This window comes from Xenopus laevis, chromosome 9_10L (assembly GCF_017654675.1).
Source record: "Xenopus laevis strain J_2021 chromosome 9_10L, Xenopus_laevis_v10.1, whole genome shotgun sequence".
In the NCBI taxonomy this organism is placed as follows: Eukaryota; Metazoa; Chordata; class Amphibia; order Anura; family Pipidae; genus Xenopus; species Xenopus laevis.
In genome coordinates, this window is record NC_054387.1 from 15,120,200 (window position 1) to 15,142,776 (window position 22,577).

Here is a 22,577-nt window from a genome sequence, read left to right on the forward strand (position 1 = left end):
AACTTTCACTGCGTCATCCCGGTGTGTGTTCTGGGGGTATTTGTACATGGAATTGCCACTTTAACTTGTCTGCAAAGAAATCTGGGGTTATTTATACATTACCACTGTCATCCAGGTATGTGTTTTGGGGGTATTTATACATAGAATTGCCACTTTCATCCTGTTATAAAGTTTTGGGGTATGTAATTACCATGTTTTCATATTGCTATATGTTCAGGGGGGTATTTATATATGGAACTGGCAGTGTCACTCCACTATAAAATGTGGGGATATTATACATATATCTTGCTAGGGTGTTCTGGGGGTATTTTATATGGAATTACCAGTGTGTCATCTTGCTATAAAATCAGGTGGTATTTATACATGGAATTGCCACTGTATATTCTCGCTATAAAATATGGGGATCTTCTACATAAAGTCTGGGGGTATTGTACAGTGAATTACCACTGTCATCCTGCAAAGAAATAATCTGCGAGTGCTATACATGGAATTACCACTGTGTCATCCTGGTATGTGTTCTGGGGGTATTTATACATGGAATTCCCACTGTTTCATTCTGATCTAAAATCTTGGGGTATTTATACATGGAATTGCTACTGTGTCATTGTGCTGTGTTCTGGGGTTTATTATACATAGAATTTGCCAATGTGTCATCCTGGTATGTGTTCTTGGGGTATTTATACATGGAATTGTCATGGTCTTTTTGCAAAAAAATCTGAAGGTATTATGCATGGAATTGCCATTGTGAATGTATTTGGGGGTATTTATACATAGTATTGCCATGGTTATCCTGCTATAAAATTTGGGGGCGTTGTATGTGGAACTGCGAATTTTTCATCCTGCTATATGTTCTGGGGTTATTTATATATGGAATTGCCAGTGTCATCCTGCTATAAAATATTGTACATGTAATTGTCACTGCATCATCCTGCTATAAAATATTGTACATGTAATTGTCACTGCATCATCCTGCTATAAAATCTGGGGGTATTAATGCATGTAACCGTCACTGTATCATCCGGCTATGTGTTCTGGGGGCATCACACCTAGTATTGCCACTGTCATCCTGCAAAAATATTTGGGGGGTATTATACATGGAATTGCCACTGTGTCATCCTGGTATGTGTTCTGGGGGTATTTATACATGGAATTGCCTATGTCATCCTGGAATATATTCTGGGGGTATTTATACATGGAATTGCCACTGTCATCCTGCAAAAAAAAAAAAAAAAATGTGGGGGTATTGTTCATGGAATAGCCACTGTCATCCTGGTATGTGTTCTGATGGTATTATACATAACATTGCCACTGAGTCATCCCGTTATAAATTCTGGGGGTATTTATACATGCAACTGTCATCCTGCCATGTATTCTGGGGGCATTACAAATGGAATTTGTCATCCTGTAAAATTTGGGTTATTTATATAATGAACTGCCACGGTGTCATCATGCAATGTGTTGTGGGGTATTTATATATGGAATTACCACTGTCATCCTGCTATAAAATCTAGGTGGATTTATAATAATAAGGGGGTATAATACATGGAACTGCCACAGTGTTACCCTCTTGTATTTTTTGGGGGTATTTATTAATTGCCACAGTATTATCCTGGTATGTGTTTTGGGGGTATTTATACAAGGAATTGCCACTGTCAACCTGCAAAGGAATATAAAGTTTCATCCTGCAATGCGTTCTGGGGTATTATACATAGAGTTACCACTGTGCTATTAAAATCTGGGGGTATTTATACATGGAATTACCACCATGTCACCCTTGTATGTTTTGTGGGTATTTATGAATTGCCACCGTGTCATCCTGGTATGTGTTTTGGGGGTATTTATACATGGAATTGCCACTGTTAACCTGCAAAGTGCGGGGGTGTTTATACATGGAATCAGCACAGTTTCACCCTGCAATGTGTTCTGTGGTATTATACATCGAAAATTCCACTGCTATAAAATCTGGGGGTATTGTACATGGACTTACCACTGTTTCATCCTGCTGTGTGTTCTGGGGTTTTATACATGAAATTACCACTGTCATGCTGCTATGAGTTATAGGGGTATTTATACATGGAATTGTCACTGTCATCCTGCTGTGTGTTCTGGGTTTTTTTTATACATGTCATTGGCACGGTTATCCCAGCCTGGACTGGATATCTGTGAATTCATGCAAATACCAGAGGGACTGCTGTAAATTGCCATAGACAGTCACTATTTATTGGGCTTGTGAGGGGCAGTTTGGACGTCTGTGTACTTGAAATGCCAAGGCCTAGTTTGACGTCCAGACCTGATGTCATCCTGTTATAAGCTCTGGTGTTATTATAAGCTCTGGTGTTATTTATAGATGGAAGTGTCACTTAGTCATCCTGCTATATGTTCTAGGATATTGTCCATGGAATTGCTACTGTAATTCTGCTATAAAACGGGGGGTATTTATATGGGGAACTGTCGCATGCTATAAAAAGTGAAGGTGCATTTTGCAGATTTTGGGACAGCTATTGTCCAATATGCAAGGTACAATGTTATATGTACAGTATATTGTATTGTTAATCAGCAAATATCCTTGGAATAAACAGACAGCAGATTGATAATACACTATTTAGATAACTTATTTGCTCAACAAATAGGGTTAGGATACAAATTCTTTGACGAGTTATAATTTTGTGTTTTATGATGGATTGCATAAATTATCGCCCATTGCATTTTCTAAGAATTTAGAAATAAAAGGGAGCCTCCACTCTGCATAAGGAGCCTCACTCAGGACTCTTAAAAGAGTGCCAGACATTAGGATAATCTCTTGTTTATTGGGAACCTGAAGGCCATGTGCCTAAGATTGAGGGGCTCTCTGATTTGTGCTGAATTAATACAGAACTGGCTATACTTGTAAACTATAATCATAAATTAATCCATTTAATTCTATTGTGTGTAGGTTATTGCTCACTAAGTGGTGAAATTCCGCAGCTCTCCATGCATTTCTATGGGATTTTGAAAGGCGTATTTATCAATGAAAGTGAAATTTCACCCTTTGATAAATACGCTTATAAAAATCCCATAGAAACGAATAAAGAGTGGTGGAACTTCACTATTAACTTCACTCTTTGATAAATATACCCCTATCAGTTCATCAGAAGGCTTAATCATTGATCCTTTATATTTTAATATTCAATATTAATACAAATTCATATTAATTACGTTTTCCTTTATTACCCCCTTTATTACATTTGGCATAGTCGGCAGGATTAACCGTTCTGAGAAGTGCAGTAACAACTTTGCAGAAATTGTAGAATTTATCTTGCAACTCTGAATGAAAGTGTAGTGGCAGTATTGTAGTGGTTTGTGAAGGGGCAAACATACTGTTTCTGGATAAAAAAAAAACAAAGTTAGAGGGGTAGATCAAATGCGTACCCTTCATGTTTGGGCTAGTTCCGGAGGATCTCGGACCCACATTGCTCAGGATTTAAGGTATTGGCAACTCTCTAAGGTGACTCACCCCAATCATCTGTTACAGAATTTAGATTTGTCTTTGTTCCAAGAAGCTGAGGTCCTCGGCACAAGTGGGTTGCTTGTGATTTCAGACACTTGGGAAGGAGACCGTCCAAAGAGAGGGAGTTGAGCATGAGCTGCAGGGAGTTAAAGATCAAATAGCTTCAGTAAGAGAATAATAAGCACGCAGTGAGGAGTTAATCGAATTATCAAAATGTGTGGTGAAAACGATGAATAAGAAGCACCACAGGAAAGTGACAGAAATAAATGATTTGTTTGTGCTCTTGTAGAAGAGAGGGGGTTTAGACCAATGGTCAAAGACAGACTCACATGAAGATATCTTACAAATTATAAAAGACCAATCGTACAGATGAGCAGGTACTGTTGACAAGTATCAGGAATTTATTTTTACAGAAAGTAATGACAATAGGTTAATGTGCTACAGATGAGACAGTGATGAACTAATGAAACCAAAGAATTGGTAGCCCAAAGTTCAATTCTAATTGTACAGAAGAATTTTCGTAAACAGGTTTGAGGAGAGAACAGCTGTATGCAGAGTGTTGTAGAAGGTGTCTGTCAGAAACAGGATTACAGCTGCTCTCTGCTGACTCCCTTCTCAGATTAAAAGAAAACAACTAATTGGGAGTGATTCCAGATGCTAGACAGAGAAACGAGATGCACGTCGTAGTGTATGTTAAAGTAATTTATTTTGTTTCAGGATTAAAAAATCTCATTACTTTATGTTAATATGGTTTTTATTAATATGGTTTTTATTTATTAATATGGTTTTTATTTAAAGGCATCAATGTTTCTTTTTTGGATGCAATATTTGAAATTTTTTGGTGTATGGCCTTTAAGACTTATAGCTTGTGTTGAGATCTTAAAAACTGTGGTAGAACAGTGAAACTTTGAAGTTTCTAAATTTTTATTTTGCGTGTGTATGTGTGGGCCCACATGAATGTGTTGTGTTTATATGTTTTTTCTTGTCTTAATTGTGACTGGTGACTATTCTTGATAAAATAATAGAGAACTAAGTTGATAAAATTGACAAACTGATCTTAAATGCTAAGAACTGATGCTGCCTTTGTTTTGTTTTATAGATGTTAAACATGGCTGTGACTGTGGCATTAACTGAGATGAGTTGAGCATCAGTCCAAAGAATAAAGATTCTCTTCCTGCTTCTTCACTCTTCAAATTTCCAGGATCAGACCCGTGCGCAGTAGAATGATCGTTGGCTTTTCGGCTTTTTGCTTTTCGCTCTACTGCACATGTGCACCCGTGAGACGAAAAGATACTCACTCCATGGTGCTCGCAGGAATAACACCAAGCTGGTGGAGTTTTCTGCTGATAGGAGCACCGGCCCAGGGTTTCAATCACTTGGGGGTGCCTAACCTGAGGTCTCTGAGGAAGTGTGCAAGCCCGAAATGCTCTGTAATTGAATGTTTAAATAATACCTATTTTACTTACGATCTGGAAACATGCGATTTTTGAAAAAAGGCCCAGGAGTGCGCTACTCACAATGATAGATGTGCTGAAAATGTTCCTCCCTAGAGACCGACTCGGAGCGGTGGCAACCGGGTCACATCGTGAATGGGGTAAGACTCGCAGTGCAATAATTGCGGGGACATGTGATTTTGTTGCCTGTGTGGGGATTTTGTGGTGATTATACCAACTCCTTTATTTAAGCGTGGGTGGGAGGCACCGGACCCATAGTTAATGGTGAGCAGCACACAGGCTATAAGAAATATTGGAGTTAGAACCCATTAATTCAAAATTCACCCCGGGAACAGTGCTGGAGACTCTTTGTAGTTCTAGAGTACAGGAAACACAATGGAGCACTATTGAGTGTTTTAGATGATAAATAATACTTGTACTTTACAAGTACATTAGAGGACATTATAGATAAATAGCAGGGGACCTTTTTACCCATAAAGTGGATCACAGTATCAGAGGCCTCCCCTTTAGACTAGAAGAAAAGAACTTTCATTTGAAGCAACGTAGGGGGTTCTTCACAGTCAGGACAGTGAGGTTGTGGAATGCACTGCCGGGTGATGTTGTGATGCTGATTCAGTTAATGACTATAAGAGACTTGGATGATTTTTTGTACAGACATAATATCAAAGGCTATTGTGATACTAAGCTCTATAGTTAGTATAGATATGGGTATATATAATTTATGTGAAAGTAGGGAGGGGTGTGTGTATGGATGCTGGGTTTTCATTTGGAGGGGTTGAACTTGATGGACTTTGTCTTTTTTCAACCCAATTTAACTATGTAACTATGAGGTCTCTTGGAGAACCTATAAAGTCAATCTATAAAATTCTCTGGTAGAACAGAAAAAAATAACTAGCATAATGTCTAAATATAATGCTAATCATAATTGCTATGTACACTATCCTTATGATATACTGTAAGTCACTAGTGTATATATGTGAATAGAGTAACAGAATTTTGTAATGTGATACTAATGGGGTTGCCTGGAAGAGTTTGGAAAACTCTTTATTACAAAAGTAAAATAACAGGAAATAAAAATGATGCTGAAGGAAGCATTTATAGGGAGTCCCAGTTGAGACTTGATAGTATCATCTCAAGTGATTTGCAGGCACTGGGTGATCTGTGGCTAGGGTTGCCATCTTTAGTGAAAAAAATAACCGGCCGGTGGGGGGCGGGTACAAAAAGGAGGCGGTCCATAATGCAAGGGGCGGGGCTACGCATCTTGACGCAAAAAGGGCGGAGCAACATCGCAGCAATGTGAAGAAGACAACAAAAAAAAGGTAAGTTCTGCACAAATGAGAGCAGGCCGAGGGCTTTTTTTTAAAGGATATTACAAATTACCAGCAACTGCATTGCCGGTAAATTTGTAATACCGGCCCCGGCAGGTGTTTTACGGCTAGGCCGGTAAAATACCGGCTGGTGGCAACCCTATTTGTGGCCTTATGGGTTGGAATCTGTGGCTACTATTGAGACATGGATGTTTTGGAAAAGCATTGACAGTGTTTTATGGGACTAAAAGACTGCTGAAATGAACCCAGTTGCCATTGGTCTGTAAAAAGGGTGTTCTATACGTGAAATTTCCACTGTCATCTGCTGTGCGTTCTGGGGGTATTTACACATGATATTGCCACTGTGTCATGCTGCTATAAAATCTGGGGTATTGTAGATGGAATTGACACTGTTATTCTGCGGTGTGTTCTGGGGGTATTATACAGTATATGACTGTTCTAAAATCTGTGGGTATTTATACATGGAATTGCCAAGTCATCTGCGTGTTCTGGGGGTATTATACTTGGAAGTGCTACTGTCTTCCTTCTGTGAGTTCTAGGGGTATTTTATATATGTAATTGTCACTGTCCTAACCACACAGTGAGGGGTTGGTAATCTAATTATTAAAAAAAAAATGTGGTGAACACAATGAATAAAAATACACCTTGGAAAAATTACGGTGAGAGGACAGCTGTATGCAGAGAGTTGTAGAAGGGTGTCTGTTTAAAAAAAATAAACAGGACTACAGCTACTTTGTGCCCCTCTCATCTCAGTCTAAAAGAAAAGCAGAGAGAGAGTAGTTCAACTGAGGAAGTGATTCCAGACAGAAGCAAAAGAAATGAAATCGTAGTGTTATGTTTTTTTTTTCTGTTTCAGGATTTAAGATTCTGATCATTTTGTGTTATGGTTTTTGATTTCAGGCAGTTTCTTTTTTCTATCCACCATTTTTGACAATTTTTTGTGTAAGGCCTTTAAATAATGTCAGTTTTGTTAAAGTTTGTAAGTGCTGTGCTAGTACACCTATCAATGAAATTTGCAAGTTTATAAAACATTTTTGTGGTGTGTGTGTGTGTGTGTGTCTGTGTGGGCCCACATGAATGTGGTGTTTGTCTTGTCTTTAATGTGACAGTGACTTAAAAGCAAGAGACTGTGACTATTCTTGAAAAAATTATAGAAAACTAACAGTTGATGAAATTGACAAAACAGATCGTAAATGCCAAGAGCTGATGCTGCTTTTATGTTTTGTTTTATGATGTTTAACATGGCTGTGACAGTGCCATTAACTGAGACGAGTTGATTGCCAAACAATAGAGAGCAAGTAAAAGATGCGGACCGGACATCAGTCCAATGAATAAAGATCTTGGAATTCAATTAAAGGTGGACTGAACTTAAATGGATATTGGTTTATTGTATAAGAAAGTTAAAGGACACGAACACCAAAAACTAAGGGGCAAATTTACTTCGGGTCGAATATCGAGGGTTAATTAACCCTCGATATTCGACTGTCGAAGTTAAATCCTTCGTCTTTGAATATCGAAGTCGAAGGATTTAGCGCTATTCGTTCGACTTCGGTAGCTTTTAGGTGGCAAACTAGAGGGTCGAAGTTTTTTTCTTAAAGAGACAGTACTTCGACGATCGAATAGTCAAACGATTTTTAGTTTGAATCGTTAGGGTCGAAGTAGCCCATTCGATGGCCGAATCGGATTCCTTCACTCGAGCCAAGTAAATGGGCCCCTAAGTGTGTAAAAAAAAAGTTTGTGTTGGCTTCATAAAGACTACTATAGTTTATATAATAAGCTACAGTGTAGCCATGGGGGCAGCCATTCAAGCTAAAGAAAAGGCACAGGTTAGGATGGTGGCACAAGGGGAGATTAGTCACCAAGATGACAAATCTTTACTACTGTGGGTGACTAATCTCCCTGCAATGCCTTCCCACCTCCCACTTTGATAGACTTTGGAAAACTGAAGAAATATGTATGCGATTCCGCTGGCGATTCACATTCTTACCTGCAGGAAGGCATTTCGGGGAGAATAGTCATCCGCAGTAGAGAAGAATTGTTTCTTGGTGACAATCTCCCCTTGTACCACTGCCCTTACATAGCACATAATGAGTTTTAGGATATTCATACATGTAAGTGTCACTGTCATCCCGCTATAAAATCTGGGTGAATTTATACATGGAATTGCCACTGTGTTGTCCTGCTGTGTGTTCTCGGGATATTTATACATGGCATTTCCACTGTGTAATTCCGATATAAAATCTGGAGGTATCTATAATATGGGATCGCCACTGTGTCCTCCTGCTACTTATTGTTGAGGAATTATAAATATATTAAGTTACAATAAGTTATTAATGCAATTGCCACTGTGTAATTCTGCTATATGTTCTGGGAGTATTATACATGGAAGTGCCACCATGCCATCCTGTGTGTTTTGGGGGGGGGGGGGGGTTTATACATGTAATTATCACTGTCATCCTACTATGGTGACTTTTCTATGGGTATTTATAAATGGAATTGCCATGGTCATACTATAAATTCTGGGGGTATGTAAAACATATAATTCCACTATTATCCTACTATGAGTTAAAGGTGTATTTATACATGGAATTGTTGCTGTCATCCTGCTATGTGTTCTGGGGGTATTATACATGGCATTGCCACTATATCATCTAGGCCCAGACTGGCAAACTGTATATTCTGGCAAATGCCAGATGGACTGCTATAAATTGCCATAGACAGTTTTATTGGGCCTTCGTGGGGCTGTTTGGGCTTCTGTATACGTTAAATGCCAAGGCCTAGTTTGACTTCCACTCCAGACCAGATCTCATCCTGTTATACGTTCTGGTGGCAGGGCCGCCATCAGGGGGGGACAGGGGGGACAAGCGTACCGGGCCCGGGCATGAAGGGGGGCCCGGCAGCGCTGCATTTTTTTGAAGATCCGGGCCCCCCTTACGAGCGCCCGAGCCGTACGTCTTGCCTCTTCAGTGCCGAATGCGGAAGTGCCGAAAAGCCGAAGCCGATGCGACGAAAAGACCCGAAGTCACGGAAAAAGCCGAAGTCCCGAAGTCACGAAGCGCCGAAAAGACCCGAAGTCACGAAAACAGCCGAAGCCGAAGTCCTGAAGCAGCGCAAAGACCCGAAGTCACGAAAACAGCCGAAGCCGAAGTCCTGAAGCGGTGAAAAGACCCGAAGTCACGAAAGGAGGGCGAAGTTGAAGTACTGAAGCCATGAGTTCAATTCTACTGAACACCAGTTTGTGTTTTTTTTTTTTTTAATCCCCTGGCCACCAATGTATTATTTTAATATTCTATAGGCCCCTGCCACCAATCTTTTTTTTAAAACTTTTGTTTTTGGGGCCCCAATTTTTTTTTTAACTCGTAAGGGGCCCCTGCCACCATTTTTTTTTTTTTTTCAAAAAAATTTTTTTTCTCTTTTTTTTTGGGGCCCCAATTTGTTTTTAACTTATAAGGGGGCCCCTGCCGCCAATGTTTTTTTTTTTTTTCAAATTTTTTTTTGGGGCCCCAATTTGTTTTTAACTTAGAAGGGGGCCCCTGCCACCAATGTTTGTTTATTTTTTAGTTTTTTTTACATTTTTTTTTGTTGGGGCCCCAAGTTTTTTTAACAGGGGGCCCCTGCCACCAATGTTTTTTAAAAAAAAAAAATTTTAATTTTTTTTTTTTTGGGGCCCCAATTTTTTTTATAAGGGGGCCCTGACCATCAATAGCTTTTTAAAACTTGTGTGGGGGGGGGTTACTTTTTTAGCGCTGATGTCTGTGTGGTCTTTTAACTGCGATGTGGGCGGGATATGGGGCGGAGCTTGGTCGTCAGTGTGGGCGGGGCCCAGGGGGCCCCAAAAATTTTGCTGTACGGGGCCCCGTGATTTCTAATGGCGGCCCTGTCTGGTGGTATTATAGATGGCAGTGACATTGCTATGTGTTCTGGGGGTATTTAAACATGGAATTGCTACGGTCATCATGCAATATGTCTAGCCCCATGTCAGATTTCAAAATTGAATATAAAAAAATCTGTTTGCTCTTTTGAGAAATGGATTTCAGTGCAGAATTCTGCTGGAGTGGCACTATTAACGGATTCATTTTGAAAACACTTTTTTTTTCCCCATGACCGTATTCCCTTTAATGTCCTTTTAGTTTGTTTCAGGATTAAAGAATCTGATCATTTTGTGTTAATAAGGTTATTTACAGGCATAAAGGTTTTTTTGGATGCAATATGACATTTTATTGTGTGTGGCCTTTTAAGACGTGTAGCTTGTGTTTAAAAAGTTTTAAAAACTGTGGGAACATTCAACACTGAAACTTGGATGTTCCTAAATTTGTCTTGTGTGTATGAGTGGGCCCACATGAATGTGTTGTGTTTTATATGTTTTGTCTTGTCTTAAATGTGACATTAACTGGTGGCTATTCTTGATACAATAATAGAAAACTAAGTTGATAAAATTGACAAACAGATCTTAAATGCCAAGAACTGATGCTGCCTTTGTTTTATAGATGTTAAACGTGACTGTGGCATTAACTGAGATGAGTTGATGAGCCAAACAATGGAGAGCAAACAAAGATTTGGACTTTAATTGTCGGACTGGGAATCAGTCCAAAGAATAAAGATTCTGAAGATTTATCTTCCTGCTTTTTCGATCTTCAAATTTCCCAGGTCAGACCCGTGCGCAGTAGAATGAAAGTCGGCCTTTTAGTTTTAAGTCCTGCTCTTTGCTCTACTGCATATGCGCAGCTGCGAGACGAAAGAAGAAACGGGAAGATAATCTGTGGTGCTCGCAGGATTAACCCCAAGATGGTGGAATTTTCTGCCAATAGGAGCACCGGCCCAGGGTTTCAGGTAAGTAAATAAAATCACGTGGGGGTGCCTAACTTTTGGCACTCCCAAGTATAACATGCCTTTCCTTCTCCTTTAAACGGCTTTATTTTTTTTAGTGTTACTGTTCCTTTAAAATCAATGGACTTTATAACTGGTTTTACAGACTGAAATTGCTATGCAAACCTAATTATATTGGATATGTTATGGATTCTCACACTAGGGGGCAGATTTATCAAGGGTCGCATTTCGAAGTGGAAAATACTTCTAAATCCGACCATCGAATTGAATACTACAAAATTCGAAGTAGAGTTCGTAGGATTTTTGCATCGTACGATCGTATTCCGAACGTAGTAAGATTGTACTTCGAATCGAACGATTTTATTGTACGATTTTCCTTCGAATACACAAAATACAAGAAATATGCTCTGGAAGGTCCATAGGCTAACATAGCACTTCGGCAGATTTAAGTTGGCAAAGTATTGAAGTCGAAGTTTTTTGAAAGAGTACTTCGATTATCGAATAGTCAAACGTTTTTTACTTCGAATCGAGGTCGAGGTAAATTCAAAGTCATAGTATCCTATTTGATGGTCGAAGTATCTTCGCAAATTCCATCTAATTCACTTCGACCCTTGATAAATCTGCCCCGAGGTGTAAAGTGCTAGGGAGTTTTAGAGTACAGGTAACACAATGGAGCACTTTTGTGTGTGTTATAAAATAATTAACCTGCACGATGAGGTTTCTTTCTTGGAACACCTATAAAGTCAGTCTATAAAATTCTCTGGTACAACAGAAAAAATAACTAGCGTCAATTATAAATATTAATGAGCCTGATTAGAAAATAATGCTAATCATAATTGCTTTGTGAATGTAAATGTCTGTAGACTAGCAGCATGGTATAGGTCACTAGTGTATATATGTGAATTTTGTAATTTGATACTAATGGGGTTGCCTGGAAGATAGTTTGGAAAACTCACTATTACAAAAATAAAAGGCCATAATGAACCGCAAATAAAATAAAATTCTGATGACGGACACATTTATTGGAAGTCGGTTAGACTTGATGGTATCATCCCAAGTGATTTGAAGGCACCGGGTGATTTGTGGCCATATAGGCTGGAATTTGTGGCTACTATTGAGACATGGATGTTTTGGAAAAGCAGTGTTTTTATGGGAATAAAACGCTCCTGAAATAAACCCAGTTGCCATTGGTCTGTAAAAAGGTGTTCTATACGTGAAAATTCCACTGTCATCTGCTGTGTGTTCTGGGGGTATTTATACATGTCATCCTGTTATAAAATCTGTGGGTATTTATACATGGAATTGCCACGTCATGTTCTGGGGGTATTGTACATGGAAGTGCTACTGTCATCCTACCATGAGTTCTAGGGGTATTTATATATGTAATTGTCACTGTCCTAACCACACAGTGAGGGGTTGGTAATAGCACTATTAAAAAATGTGGTGAACACAATGAATAAAAATGCACCTTGGAAAAGATTACCAAAAGAAATGGTGCATTTTATAGGGTGAGAGCTCATGTAAAAGAGAGAGGGGTTAGACCAGTGGTGAGAGGCAGACTTGACATGAAGATCTTTTAGAAATTAGAAGACCAATTGTGAATAGAACACAAGCGCAAGTACTGCTGACAAGTATCAGGAATCTGTTTTTACAGAAAACAAGTTCATCTGCTGCAGATTAGAAAGTGATAGAACTAACGAAGCAGAAGAATTGCTAGACCATAGTTTAATTCTTATTGTACAAGCTCTATAGCATTTTAGTGAAGAATACGTTTGGTGAGAGAACTACTGTATGCAGAGAGTTGTAGAAGGGGTCTCTCTTTTTGTCAAAAAACAGGATTACAGCTACTTTCTACTCCCTCCCTTCTCAGCCTAAAAGAAAAACAGAGAGCGAGTAGTTCAACTGAAGGAGTGATTCCAGACAGAGAAACATAAGAAACATTAAATTGTAATGTATGTTAATGTAATTGTTTTTTCTGTTTCAGGATTAAAAATTCTGATCACTTTGGGGCAGATTTACATAGGGTCGATTATCGAGGGTTAACTAACCCTCGATATTCGACTGCCGAAGGTAAATCCTTCGACTTCGATTATCGAAGTCGAAGGATTTACCGCAATTAGTACGATCGAACGAAACGATTACGATTAAGTCCTTCGAATCGAAGGATTTTAATCCATCGATCAAAAGATTTTTCTACGACCAAAAAAAGCTTAGAAAGCCTATGGGGACCTTCCCCATAGGCTAACGTTGCACCTCGGTAGGTTTTACTTGCCGAAGTAGGGGGTCGAAGTTTTTTTTTTTTTGTTTTTTTGTTTTTTTTAAAGAGACAGTACTCTAATAGTCAAACTATTTTTAGTTCGAAGTCGTAGTTGATGGTCGAAGAAGCCAAAAAAATCATTCAAAATTCCTTCAATTGAACTAAGTAAATGTGCCCCTTTGTGTCGTTAAGGTTTTTAAATACAGGCAGATTTTTTTTTTTTTTTGGATCCACTAATTTTGACAAATTTTAGTTTTGTGTTTTGTCTAGGGTCTTTAAGTAATATAAATTTTTTTAAAGTTTCAAAGAACTGTGCTAGAATACCTACCAAGAAATTCTAACATTTTTATTTTGTACGTCCGAGTGAGTGTGTGGGCCCACATGAATGTGTTGTGTTTATGTTTTATGTTTTTTTTTAATGTGACAGTGACTTAAAAGCAAGAGACTAGTGACTATTCTTGACAAAATGATAGAAAACTAAAAGTTGATGAAATTGACAAAACCGATCTTAAATGCCAAGAGCTGATGCTGCTTTTGTTTTGTTTTATAGATGTTTAACATGGCTGTGACAGTGGCATTAACTGAGACAACAGAGAGCAAATAAAGATTTGGACCTTGTTAATCATCAGACCCGACATCAGTCCAATGAATACAGATCCTGGAATTCAGTTAAAGGTGGACTGACAACTTAAATGGATATAAAAGTTTAAGGAACAGTAACTCCAAAAACTAAGTATCTATCAAAGTAATTTAAAATGTACTGTTGCCCTGCATTGGTAAAAGGTTTGCTTCATAAAGACTACTATAGTTTATATAATAAGCTACAGGTAGGGATAGGCGAATTTGACACTTCGTTTCGACAAAAATTTGCCGCCGGCGTCGCAGATGCCCATTAAAGTCTATGGGCGTCCAAAAAATTGTTCCGTGGCGAAATAGTTTTGACGCGCGTCTTTTTTTTATATTTTTTTGTCTATGGGCGTAATTTTTTTCGGTGAAACGAGGCAAAAAAATGTGCCCATCCCGAGCTACAGTGTAGCGATGGGGGCAGCCATTTAAGCAGAAGAAAAGGCACAGGTTAGAATGGTGGCACAAAGGGCCAGAGTCACCAAGCTTTACATTCTTGCCGGTGGGGAGGCATTCGTGGAGATTAGTCACAAGCAGTAGCGAACATTTGTTGATTGGTGACTAATCTCCCTGTGTGCCACCGCCCTTACATAGCATAGAACACATAAAACACAATTGTAGTGGACAGGGCTGTGCTATGTAACCTGTGCCTTGTGGTTTTTTTTTTTCAGCTTGGATGTTGCCCCATGGCTGTTATTTCTATAAATTAAAGTAGTCTTTCTGAAGCAACACACAGCTTATTAATATAAATGATCTTGAGGGGAAAATCATTATAGTATAAGTAACTAGTGCATATATGTGAACAGGGAAACGGAATTTTGTAATGTGATATAAATGGGGGTGCCTGGAAGAGAGTTTAGACAACTCTATATGACTTAAGTAAAAGACAATAAAGAAAATAAAATGTAAATACTGTTCTTTATCAGAATTATAAATTGGTTATAATTGATAGTATCATCCCAAGTGATATGAAGGCTCTGGGTGATTTGTGCCCTAATGAGTTGGAATTTGTGGTCATTACTGATAGATGGACTAAAATTCTGCTGAAATGAATCCAGTTGCCATTGGTCTGTAAGAATGGGGTTTGCTAGAAAATGCATGGTAGCTTACAGTATATAGTAAACATATTGCTTTTACACTGCCCTTCAGCCTCCATCATGAAATGAATAATAATGTGGCCCACCAGCACAGTGCAATTAGGAATTGCATAGCCGTAGCAGTAATATTTGGGTACATGATTAGTGAAATGATCTGCCACCTGGTCTATACTGCTGCCTGTGTGCTGAAGGTGTTGGCAATAGACATGTACTGACGCGCCACTCTCACATACTTCTTTAAAGCTGTAGGTGCAATAGACGTACGTACTGACGTGCCAGTACAGTAAACGAAAGACATATGCGAGAGCAGCGCTTCACTACGTACTATTATTGTCTATAATGAACACCTTCAGCACACAGGCAGCAGTATAGACCAAGTGGCAGATCATTTCACCAAGGTGCCCAAATATTACTGCTATGGCTATGCGATTCCTTGTTTAAATGAGTTAAATGATGTTAATGGTTCAAAGAATGTCAGGCTGAATGGTCGGCCCCCACACATTTTCACCTCACCAAATCGGGCGCTCATTGCAAATAGTTTGGACAACCCTGATGTAAGCTGTACAGCCTACAATGTAGCCTGCCCTTGGCCCAACTTTTTTGAGCAGCCGATAACCTATAAAAATACAGAGCAAGAGGGAAAAACTTGTACATGTTTGGCCAAGATATTTATCTACAAGTGGACATAGATTTTTCTCACTGGATGGGCATCATTATAGAATTATGGCTTCGGATGTAGGTGAGATTTGTTTAATCTTTTGTGAAATGTAGTGTCCTTCAATCAGAATTAGTTACTAAATTCAGTACATAGATTGTTGTATCTGTTTGGGGTAGTGGAAATGCAAATATTCAGTGCATGTATCCGTGTAGCAGATCTTAGACCAGTTACCAATTTCTAAATTGTTAGGTTATTATCAAATCAGTAATTGTGTAAATCAAGGGGTGGAATTGTAGCATAGTGGTTTTTATAGAATTGATTTCATAATGATGGAAATAGTAAAGGCTTAATCATTGATCCAGCATATTTTAAAATATTTAAGTAGTGACGGGCAAATAAATTCGCCGGCTGCGAATTCACAGCAAATTTCCGCGTTTTGCCGCCAATGAATAAATTCATGAAACTGCTGCTGATGTGGACGCACGTCAGAATAGTTGCGCACATAAAAACTGCTGCGCTTCAAATGTTGTGGCCATCAGAATAAACCGTCGTCAGAATTCATGTTCCGTGAAATTCGCCCGTCATTATTATTATTATTATTATTATTATTATTATTATTAAGGTTAATACAAAGGATTCATTTAATAAAGGGTTCACCCCTTAAATTTGGTGTAGTTAGTAGGATTAACCCTTCTGAAGTGTGTGAAGTGCAGTAATACATTGAAGTGCAACTTAATAGGTTCGCCCCTTAATTACATCTTGCTATACAGTAAAATCTGGGTGCATTATACATGGAATTACTACGGTCATCCTGTGTGTTCCGGGGGTATTATACATGGAATTGCCACTGTCATCCTGCTAGGTGTTCTGGGGAATTATACATGGCATATGGTACTGCCACACTTCATATAATTAAAGGAAGGATGAATGGAGAAATGTACTGGAGCATCTTGATAAGAATCTGCTGCCATTTCCTAGGATGCTGAAGAAGAAACAAAGGTGGACATTTCAGCAAGACAATGATCCCAAACACACAGCCAAGGAAACGCTCAATGGGTTTCAGAGAAAGAAAAAGCTGCTAGAATGGCCCAGTCAATCACCCGAAAATCTATGGAAAGAACTGAAGATCGGAAATCAGAGGCCCCCAGAACCTTCAAGATTTGAAGACCGTTTGTGTGGAAGAATTGGCCAAAATCACATCTGAGCAATGTATGAGTCTAGTTTCTACATACAGGAGGAATCTCAAAGCCGTCATTACCAACAAAGGTTTTTCAATGAAGTATTAAATACATTTCAGTATGCGTGTTCAATACGTATTCCCTGTATCATTCCACTTTATTACACAACAATTTATGAACTCCTTTATTTTGATTCCTTTGTAGGTGTGGGTTACTTGGGTTGTTACCGATACCTGGTGTAAATTTCATGTCAATAGCCCCATTAGAAATTCTATTTGCTGAGAAAAATGTTAACATTTTCAATACTTTTTCCCCCGGCTGTAAAATCTGAGGGTATTTATATATGGAATTATCACTGTCATCCTGGTATGTGTTCTGGGGGTATTTATATATGGAATTGTCACTGCCACTATCCTCCTGCTATACAATTTGGGGGTATTATTTGTTTCATTGATTTGCCAATGTGCCATCCTGCAATGTGTTCTGGGCAGAGCTGTGGAGTTGGGGCTGATCTCCAGGAATGTTTTTTTGATGGATAGTGTCACCACAATAAAACTCTGATGTATTTGCATGCGTTTGGCATGTAAGCTCTAAACGCAGGTGGGACGCAGCATGTTGCATTTCACCTGTGTTCGGCGCATACATTCGTCTGTATGAGTACAGCCCCCTTCACAATAATTGAGTGCGTCTATGGAAGAAAGCTCAACACAGAGGAGCACAGGAAAAACCACCCGTGTGTAAGAGCCCCAAGTCTGAAGCAATTTTGGGTATCTGGAGTTGGAATCACCAAAAATGTACAGACTCCTAATAACTTTACATACAAGCACTGGAACTAACCAGACTTAAGAGCTGCAGGGAGGGTATGGCAGAAGCAATTATGTTTCTAAGAATACTTGGCTTGTATTTAACCTCTATTCTACAGCTATATACCAGGTTCAATTAATGTTTTAGGGTTTCCAGTTGGTTTTGGTTTTACTTTTTAGTTTTACTTTGATTTAGAATTACCAAAGCATGTGGTTTATATTTTTGAGCTTTGGCAATGATAAAATGCCTTGAATGCTATGTACTTCTCTTTTCAATCAGCATGGAAAATAGATTAGTATATTAAAGGAACAGTAAACCCAACAAATGAAAGCATTTTAAAGTACTTAGCATTTAATATACTGGTAGCATGTACTGGTAAAAGCTTTGTCTTTGCTTCAGAAAGACCACTATAGTTTACATAAAAAAAAGCTGCTGCATAGCCATGGGTGCAGCCATTCAAGCTGTAAAAAAATAAAAAAAATGGCAGAAAGCAGGTAAGCCCTGTCCAATACAATGGTGTTTTATCTGTTATCTGTTATCTGCTATGTAAACTATAACTTTTCTCCTTTTTTTCCAACTTAATAGCTGCCCCCATGGCTACACAGCAGCTTGTTCTTTATGAAGCAAACATGCAAGTAATTTGGTATACTTATAGTTTTTGGTGTTACTGTTTAGAACTGAGGAGTCAGAGTTTGAGTAAAAGGATTTATGTACAGACTCCATAGTCCAGGTTCTGGGGGTATTTATACATGGAATTGCCACTGATTTTATTATACTTTCTGGGGATATTGGCAGTGTCATCCTGCTATAAGATATGAGGATATTATACATGAAATACAGGGTGTATCTGTAAAATGGGGAGTGGCTTATTGGGGGTGTGCCTGTGAAAGTGGATGGGGCCTAAAATGTGGCCACAGCAATTCTTTCCCCTTTACTCAGATTTCACTCTGAAAATTTATCTTATATAAATTATAAAATATAGCGGGGTATAGTAGGGAGAGATGGTGCCTATAGTAACAATGGATAATAGTCTCTGGGAAGGGAGTGTGACTGTGGGATAGCAGGTATAGTAGGGAGAGATGGTGCCTATAGTAACAGTGGATAATAGTCTCTGGGAAGGGAGTGTGACTGTGGGATAGCAGGTATAGTAGGGAGAGATGGTGTCTATAGTAACAGTGGATAATAGTCTCTGGGAAGGGAGTGTGACTGTGGGATAGCAGGTATAGTAGGGAGAGATGGTGCCTATAGTAACAGTGGATAATAGTCTCTGGGAAGGGAGTGTGACTGTGGGATAGCAGGTATAGTAGGGAGAGATGGTGCCTATAGTAACATTGGATAATAGTCTCTGGGAAGGGAGTGTGAATGTGGGATAGCAGGTATAGTAGGGAGAGATGGTGCCTATAGTAACAGTGGGATAATAGTCTCTGGGAAGGGAGTGTGACTGTGGGATAGCAGGTATAGTAGGGAGAGATGGTGCCTATAGTAACAGTGGATAATAGTCTCTGGGAAGGGAGTGTGACTGAGATAGCAGGTATAGTAGGGAGAGATGGTGCCTATAGTAACAGTGGATAATAGTCTCTGGGAAGGGAGTGTGAATGTGGGATAGCAGGTATAGTAGGGAGAGATGGTGTCTATAGTAACATTGGATAATAGTCTCTGGGAAGGGAGTGTGAATGTGGGATAGCAGGTATAGTAGGGAGAGATGGTGCCTATAGTAACATTGGATAATAGTCTCTGGGAAGGGAGTGTGAATGTGGGATAGCAGGTATAGTAGGGAGAGATGGTGCCTATAGTAACAGTGGGATAATAGTCTCTGGGAAGGGAGTGTGACTGTGGGATAGCAGGTATAGTAGGGAGAGATGGTGCCTATAGTAACAGTGGATAATAGTCTCTGGGAAGGGAGTGTGAATGTGGGATAGCAGGTATAGTAGGGAGAGATGGTGCCTATAGTAACAGTGGGATAATAGTCTCTGGGAAGGGAGTGTGACTGTGGGATAGCAGGTATAGTAGGGAGAGATGGTGCCTATAGTAACAGTGGATAATAGTCTCTGGGAAGGGAGTGTGAATGTGGGATAGTAGGGAGAGATGGTGTCTATAGTAACAGTGGATAATAGTCTCTGGGAAGGGAGTGTGACTGTGGGATAGCAGGTATAGTAGGGAGAGATGGTGCCTATAGTAACATTGGATAATAGTCTCTGGGAAGGGAGTGTGAATGTGGGATAGCAGGTATAGTAGGGAGAGATGGTGTCTATAGTAACAGTGGATAATAGTCTCTGGGAAGGGAGTGTGACTGTGGGATAGCAGGTATAGTAGGGAGAGATGGTGTCTATAGTAACAGTGGGATAATAGTCTCTGGGAAGGGAGTGTGACTGTGGGATAGCAGGTATAGTAGGGAGAGATGGTGCCTATAGTAACATTGGATAATAGTCTCTGGGAAGGGAGTGTGAATGTGGGATAGCAGGTATAGTAGGGAGAGATGGTGCCTATAGTAACATTGGATAATAGTCTCTGGGAAGGGAGTGTGACTGTGGGATAGCAGGTATAGTAGGGAGAGATGGTGCCTATAGTAACATTGGATAATAGTCTCTGGGAAGGGAGTGTGAATGTGGGATAGCAGGTATAGTAGGGAGAGATGGTGTCTATAGTAACAGTGGATAATAGTCTCTGGGAAGGGAGTGTGACTGTGGGATAGCAGGTATAGTAGGGAGAGATGGTGTCTATAGTAACAGTGGGATAATAGTCTCTGGGAAGGGAGTGTGACTGTGGGATAGCAGGTATAGTAGGGAGAGATGGTGCCTATAGTAACAGTGGGATAATAGTCTCTGTGGGATAGCAGGTATAGTGCCTTTAGTAGCGGAGGAATAACAGCCTGTAGGATAGAGAGCTGAGTAGGTAGCATGGTTGTGGGATGCAGGTATAATAAAATTATTAGTTGTGTTCTTTCAGTATATGAAGGAGATGAGGACAGAATAGCCTCCCCAGATATGGGAAAGTGGATTACGGAGATATATTCCTCTTTCCTGGGCTTTGCTCTTGAAATTTAAATGAATTATTAAACCCCCTGCACTTATGCACATGCACTATCATTTATTTAAATTCCTTCTGTGCTGTTGAGCTGTCACTCAGCACAATTCAGACAAAAAAACCCTTGAGAAATAATTGAAAGACCCAGAGAATTTGGGAAATGCTGGAAAAAAAAGTTTATAGGCATATTATAAAATAGTGAGAAGATTATAGACTTCATAGAAAAGCTGGAATTCGGGAGAGTATTTAAAATGTTTAGATTCAGGTTCAAACTGAATTATATAGTGAATAAAGTACCCCCTCTTGTAAAATATAAGGATATTATAAGTTACCTAGGAGTTTCATGACCATATAAAAACACGAGGCCGAATTCCGAGGTAACTTATAATATCCTCATATTTTGCAAATGGGGGTACTTTATTTATTATAATACACAAATTTCAATGAGTCATGTGACAGAAATGACATCAGAACTCACCGTTTATAACTGATGGCATCAGAACTCACCGTTTATAAGGATATCATTTACAGGATATTCATGGCTTTTGTGTATTATATAGTGAATGACCATATAAAAACACGAGGCCGAAGGCAGAGTGTTTTTATACAGGTCATGGAACTCCAAGGTAACTTATAATATCCTCATATTTTACAACTGGGGGTACTTTATTAATTATAATACACAAATTTTAGTGAGTCATGTGACAAATTACATCACTACTCACCGTTTATAACTGATGACATCACTACTCACCGTTTATAAGGATATAATTTACAAGATATTCATGGCTTTTGTGTATTATAAATGTATATATTTTGTGGACATTGTTGTTTTTGCTTTGATGTCCAGTTTGGAATGAATGCAGAGATCTGGTTGCTAGGGTCCATTTTTACCCAAGTAATTAGTGTGGGAGGGACTCTTTCTTTAGGTAGTAGCAGAGACAGAAACACTGGGTTTCCACTTAATTTTGCACAGCAGCTTAAACAAGAAATTAAAGTTTCCAACAACTGAGGTCTCAATCAAGCCAAATAGTAACAGCCGAGCTGATTAAGAAAACGATCCTTCCCAAAGGACTTACAGCCCCAATTGGGCAAGTTAAATCCAATAAGCAAATGAAAATGTCACTCACACAGTCCTTTGGAGATTCCTAGTACTCTCTCCCTCTCTCTGAAGCAGCTGTGGATCACACCTTTAGGGCAGCAGATAGTAGCCAGTTGTTGCCTCCTTGTGAAAAGACTCCTTAACTATCCAGCAGCAATCCTAGTGACAAACACCCTGTTGCATGCAGTGTAAGAGTTCCCCTACAATTTCAGATACTCTCCTTTCTCCCAGAAAAGGGGCAGAGAGCAGCCACTCTTGAGCTCCACCTTTTAGCTACAGGTGAGGCTTATCACACTTGGGGTTGCCTGTTTTTTTTGGAAGGGCTGTCCAGGTGAAAACTGCCTGTCTGGATTTCCAAATTAGGAAATCTGGACAGGACATTGAACTTAATGGCATGGCAATCGGCCAATCGCTGATCGCCACATCATCAGCCAAGCCCCTGATGTCGCCTTACCTGCCCCCTGCCTGGAGTTGGGCAAAGGAAAAGGCTGCAACCCTAATCACACCATTTACACAGCACTCTGTGCTCTCTCAGAGGATTCTGGGAGGGATATACTTCATGGTTATGATTTCACCAACCATGTTGCACTTGGTTGTGTCCAATAATGTTTTGCACAGCATGCAGGTCATACTCTATATTTTGGGGCTTGGGTTTCCAGGTGGTGGATCCAAAAGACTTCTTTTTTTTTTAGGAGTCTCTTGTCTCTGTTGCCTCCTTGTCATGAAAGAGGGACATG

At 39.4% G+C, this 22,577-nt stretch overlaps 2 long non-coding RNA genes across 2 annotated transcripts in view; one reads left to right on the forward strand and one right to left on the reverse strand.

Annotated features, from left to right (window-relative positions):
- LOC108700929 overlaps nucleotides 1–14,214 on the forward strand; it is a 35,496-nt gene extending 21,282 nt beyond the window's left edge. The window contains exons 7-9 of the long non-coding RNA XR_005964131.1: nucleotides 4,587–5,081; nucleotides 10,757–11,099; nucleotides 13,904–14,214. This is a non-coding gene — a long non-coding RNA (uncharacterized LOC108700929). The remainder of the gene's footprint in view (nucleotides 1–4,586; nucleotides 5,082–10,756; nucleotides 11,100–13,903) is intronic.
- The window catches only part of LOC108700931, a 30,826-nt gene extending 8,649 nt beyond the window's left edge, over nucleotides 1–22,177 (reverse strand). The window contains exons 1-2 of the long non-coding RNA XR_001933075.2: nucleotides 21,869–22,177; nucleotides 3,494–3,623 (exon numbers count right to left, since the gene is read on the reverse strand). This is a non-coding gene — a long non-coding RNA (uncharacterized LOC108700931). The remainder of the gene's footprint in view (nucleotides 1–3,493; nucleotides 3,624–21,868) is intronic.
- Between the last annotated feature and the right edge of the window lie 400 nt (nucleotides 22,178–22,577).